Source organism: Glycine soja, chromosome 6, assembly GCF_004193775.1.
Source record: "Glycine soja cultivar W05 chromosome 6, ASM419377v2, whole genome shotgun sequence".
NCBI lineage: Eukaryota > Viridiplantae > Streptophyta > Magnoliopsida > Fabales > Fabaceae > Glycine > Glycine soja.
Window position 1 is genome coordinate 40357935 of NC_041007.1, and position 5569 is coordinate 40363503.

The 5569-nt window shown below is 37.6% G+C and overlaps 1 non-coding gene across 1 annotated transcript; it reads left to right on the forward strand.

Annotated features, from left to right (window-relative positions):
• Positions 1-5205: 5205 nt before the first annotated feature.
• Positions 5206-5312, forward strand: LOC114417506. Its single transcript, XR_003667770.1, has one exon. It is a non-coding gene; the product is annotated as a small nucleolar RNA R71 (small nucleolar RNA).
• The last annotated feature ends 257 nt before the right edge of the window (positions 5313-5569 follow it).

A 5569-nucleotide genomic window follows, 5' to 3' on the forward strand; every position in this document is an offset into this window, starting at 1 on the left:
ACTAGAACCTTAGTGCTGCTATATAGTTTTTTTTCCAGCCCCAAAGCTTACAAATCTATTTTAAATCCAAGCCCATAAATAAAATAAAATCAAATCTAGATAAGATAAGATAAGATCTAGATGAAATAATATCTAGATGAGATCAAATCTAAATAATATCTAGATAAGATAAGATAAGATAAGATCTAATTTTGTAAAATAAAATAGTTTGTCCTCTTCAAGTCTAAGCCCAATTTTGGATTCAAGCCCAAGCCCAATTCTGGATTCAAGCCCAATGCTTCATTAATTCTTGAAATTAGATTAAAAACATCAAATTAGCTGAATGGGCCCAAATAATAAAACTGCCTAATTAATTTGACAATTAAGACTAATCAGTACTTAAAATGGTGCAAAAAGGGTTAAGAAATAGGAGAAAATAATGGCACATCAAAACCCCCCATACTTAGCCTTTTGCACTCCTGGGCAAAATGAAATAAAGAACAAAATCCAAGGATATGAAATAGAGACAAACAAAAACATTTACATATTTCTCAAGGAACATCAAGGAATGAAAGGAATGGGTAACATCTAACATGAAGAGGTCCAAAGAGTCAAGACATTCATGAAAATCATCCAAGCAACCCAATCATGGCAAAATAGTTAATCAGCTCAAGAATGAAAAGTGATACAGTCTCACAAGATATACACTCTATCTCTCAAGTGTCTAGACTACTGTTTACTCTCGAAGCACCCATGAAAACAAACACCACATAGACTTGGAAAAATTCTAAAATTGACAACAACTTGACAAACACATGCACATGAGGATCAAAAGGTCTTTAAAGGTTGTAATGGGACCAAGGACAAGGTAGGGAAGAAAAATATGGAATAAGTAGCTAAATCCCAAAGGAATAGAGGAGCAATGAGGAATAAGTGGAAATTAAGCATAAGTAGTAAACCCAAACCCTCTAATATCAACAAAATCAACCAAGGCTCCCAAATCAAGTCCTCATAACAAGACCTCATTTATTCAACTTCACTTCTTTTCTTCTTCTCTTTTTTTTTTTTGAAGAACGAATTTGCAACAACTGAATTTTTTTTTCATTTTTTTTAATAGTACGAATTTGAAGATTAAAGCAAGAACTAGGCAATATACAGATACATCAAGCATGGCCAAAAATTATATCTTCCAATGAAACATACCCCCCACACTTATTCCCAACTTATTCCCAAAACAATTCCAAAGCTCTAAAATTCCTTAAGGGTAAGGTGATATCATGGTTTTTCACTTAAGGCTTGTAATGAGCTTCAAAACAAAGAAAGGGGAACATAGGCTCAAAGGGGTTATCAAAGGAATTAATTCAAGGTAAGTCCATTTGGCTAGAAGTTTATAAGAACAAAATTGCCTAAATCATTTCCAAATATGCATGTGAATTAGGAAGCATCAACAAGAATCAAGCCAAGGCTATTGTGCAAGCAATCAATGGGGCAAAACACACCAAAAGATTATGATGATAGATGACTCAAATTCTCACAAAGGTAAACTTATCACTTTCAAATTGAGCTTTCAAAACTATCATGACATGTAGAGGAAAAACAAGGATTTCAAATCACAAAATGTCAAGAGACTTTTATTTTCAGAACAATTACCCATTACTTGAACATATCCTATAATTCAAAGAAAAACATGCAAAGTTGTACATGCAAACAGAATTGACCTAAAATATTAAACTAGAAACCCAACAAAACTAACAAAATTAACAAATTTAACAAAACTAGCAAAACCAAAACCAAAGAACACTCCCCTCACACTTAAACAACACATTGTCCTCAATGTAGCACAATTAAAAGATTAAAGGCAATTAAACCATCAAATAGAATCGGACAAATGTAATAAAAGTAAAGGAGGGGATAGGAAAAGAAAAACTCCCTAAGTCATGGTGGAAAAGAAGTAAGCTGAAGTAAGGAGATCTTTTGAGCAAGGACAACCCCCAATGTGTAATTGGATGCATCGCACATTAGCTCAAATGGGACTGTCCAATCAGGTGCCTGAATGATAGGGGTGGTAGTCAATGCTCTTTTGAGGCAATGAAAGGCCTCTTTGCATTTATCATTAAAGTCAAACTCCACCTCCTTTTGCAACAAGTTGGATAGTGGAAGGGTTACCTTGCTAAAATCTCTTATAAAGCGTCTGTAGAATCCTGCATGACCAAGAAATGATCGCACCTTTCGCACGCAAGAGGGGTAAGACAATTGTGAAATAACATAAATTTTTGCAGGATCTATTTCAATGCCCTTATTGGAAATAATGTGGCCTAACACTATACCTTGCTCAACCATAAAATGACATTTTTCAAAATTTAGAACAAGGTTAGTTTCAGTGCATCTATTCAAAACCTTTTCCAAACTATCCAAACAAATATAAAAAAAGGATCCATATACAGTGAAATCATCCATAAACACCTCTATGCAATTTTCTAAAAAATCACTAAAAATACTAATCATGCACCGCTGGAAGGTACCAGGGGCATTGCACAGGCCGAAAGGCATCCTCCTATAGGCAAAAGTGTCGAAGGGGCAAGTGAATGTGGTCTTTTCCTGATCCTCAGGAGCAATAGTGATTTGCATATGACCAAAAAAACCATCAAGGAAACAGTAGTGAGATTTACCTGCCAGGCGTTCAAGCATCTGGTCAATGAATGACAGTGGAAAATGTCCTTTTTGGTAACCTGGTTCAGCCTCCTATAGTCGATGCAGACTCTCCAACTATTCTGCACTCGAGTAGGAATCAACTCCTCCTTCTCATTTTTGATGACGGTGAGGCCGGTTTTATTCGGGACTACCTGGACGACACTCACCCATTAGCTGTCGGAGATAGGATAAATGATTCCAGCTTGCAAAAGCTTGGTTACCTCCTTCTTCACTACATCAAGAATTACCGAGTTGAGTCTTCTCTGTGGTTGTCTTACTGGTTTAGCCCCATCCTCTAAATTTATTGGATGCATACATGTGGATGGGCTAATACCAGGAATGTCCGCCAAGGTCCAGCCTATAGCCTTCTTATGCTTCTTGAGAACTGATAACAACTTCTCCTCTTGCTTATCAGTAAGGGAGGCAGATATAATTACTGGAAAACTTTTGCTCTCATATAAGTAAGCATATTTTAAATTTGATGGCAGAGGCTTTAATTCTGGTGTGGGCGGCTGGATAATGGTAGAAAGAGATGGTTTCTCAGCCTGTACCTCAGAAAGAAAGTCAGAGGTATGTGTACTTCCTGAAACATGGTTAGTTCCATCTGACTCTATAAAATCAATCTCAAGAGGTAAAACATCACCAGACATGTAATCAATATCAAATTCAGATTCACTCTCAGCATCAAATTCAGATATATGATCAAGTACATATTCAGATTCAATGCATGAAGAGTGACAGGCATGCAGATTACAATGAATATTAGTCATGTATTCATCAATAATATGGTCAATTATTTCAACACGAAATACAAAAAGATCTTCATATGGGTGTTTCATAGCATCAAGAATATTAAAATGAATAGTTATATCACCAAACTCCATAGATAGTGTGCCTGCATATACATCAATCTTAGTTCTAGCAGTTTTCATAAAAGGTCTGCCTAGAATGATGGGAACTGATCCTTTAGAAAATCCCTCCTCCATATTCAAAATATAAAAATCAACAGGGAAAATCAGTTCACCAACTCTAACTAAGACATCCTCTATGAAACCAACAAGATAGACAACACTTCTATTAGTTAAATGAATTACCACATCAGTTGACTGCAAGGGACCAAGAGATAGAGAATTAAAAATAGACAGAGGCATCACACTAACAGAAGCTCCTAAATCTAGCATGGCATTGTCAAACTTATTGTTCCCTATAATACAAGGTATGCTGAATGTACCTGGATCTTTACATTTTTCAGGGATTTAGGGAACAAATTTACCAATCAATGCAGAGACATTTCTGCCCATACTAATTCTTTCACTTCCTTTAAGCTTCTGCTTATGAGTGCACATCTCCTTCAAGAATTTAGCATATCTTGGAATTTTCTTTATTGCATCCAGCAGAGGTATGTTTACCTCTACTTTCCTGAAGGTCTCCAAGATCTCCTTTTCCACTTCTTCCATTTTTTTGTTTGGAATTGCTCTAGGTGGAAATGGAAGAGGGATAAGATGCTGTTGTAAGTCAGAATTACTAGAGGAAGGTCCACCAGCATGAAAATTTTTGTTAGGAAGCTTTCTCTTTTGTGCAACTATCTCATCCTCTCTTTCAAGTGTAGAATGAAGCTTGACAGGTTCAAGTGCAGGTGCTGCTACTGGTGGAGGCACTTGAATTTGGTTGCCAGACCTCAAGGTGATGACACTCACATTTTTCGGATTCTGCACAGTTTGTGAAGGCAATTTGTCAAAATTTTGGGACTGAGCTTGATTCATCTGAGTAGCCATCTGCCCCATCTGGTTTGTCAGACTCTGAATGAAGGCTCTTGTCTCTTGCTGAAATTGCATATTCTGGATGGTCATTTGCCTCACTAACTCTTCTAAGGAAGGTTGAGGAGGAGCCTCAGTTGCTTGTTGTCTTTGTTGTGACTGCTGCTGTTGTTGCTGCATTGGAGGAGGAACATATGGCTTGCTTGGACCAGCAGCATTCTGAAAAGGAGGGACAGGCTATTGTTGTTGTGGAGGACTTGTCCATCTCAGATTTGGATGATTCCTCCAACCTGGATTGTATCTATTGCTTGAAAGGTCATAATTATTCTGCTGTTGTTGGTTTTGTTGCTGAGGGAGTCTATTATAAATGTTTGCAACATAAGCTTCAGGTTGCTCATTGACTCCAGATTGTTGCAAAGAAGGACAAAGATCTGTATGGTGATCTGCAGAAGAACGACCACAGACTCTTGCAACAGGTGTAGATTTCTGATTCATGGCAAGCTGAGTTACCAGGTTGACCAAGGCATCAAGTTTTCCTTTAAGCTTTTTATTTTCAGTAGATGAAGATGAATCTATGGCCACCTCATGGACTCCTCTAAGAACAATAACATCATTTCTTGCACTGAATTGTTGGGAGTTGGAAGTCATCTTCTCAATCAAATTCCTAGCCTCAGCAGGGGTCATATCACCAAGAGCTCCACCACTAGCAGCATCAATCATACTCCTCTCAATGTTGCTAAGTCCCTCATAGAAATATTGAAGAAGAAGTTGCTCATAAATCTGGTGGTAAGGGCAGCTTGCACACAATTTCTTGAATCTTTCCCAGTACTCATACAAGCTTTCTCCACCAAGTTGTCTGATGCCTGAAATGTCTTTTCTGATGGCAGTGGTCCTAGATGTAGGGAAGAATTTCTCCAAGAACACCCTCTTAAGGTCATCCCAGCGGAAAATAGACCTAGGAGCAAGGTAGTATAGCCAATCTTTTGCCACTCCCTCCAGAGAATGAGGAAAAGCCTTTAGAAAGATATGATCTTCTTGGACATCAGGGGGCTTCATGGTGAAACAAACAATATGGAACTCCTTAAGATGCTTATAAGGATCTTCACCTGCAAGATCATGAAACTTGGGCAGCAAATGTATTA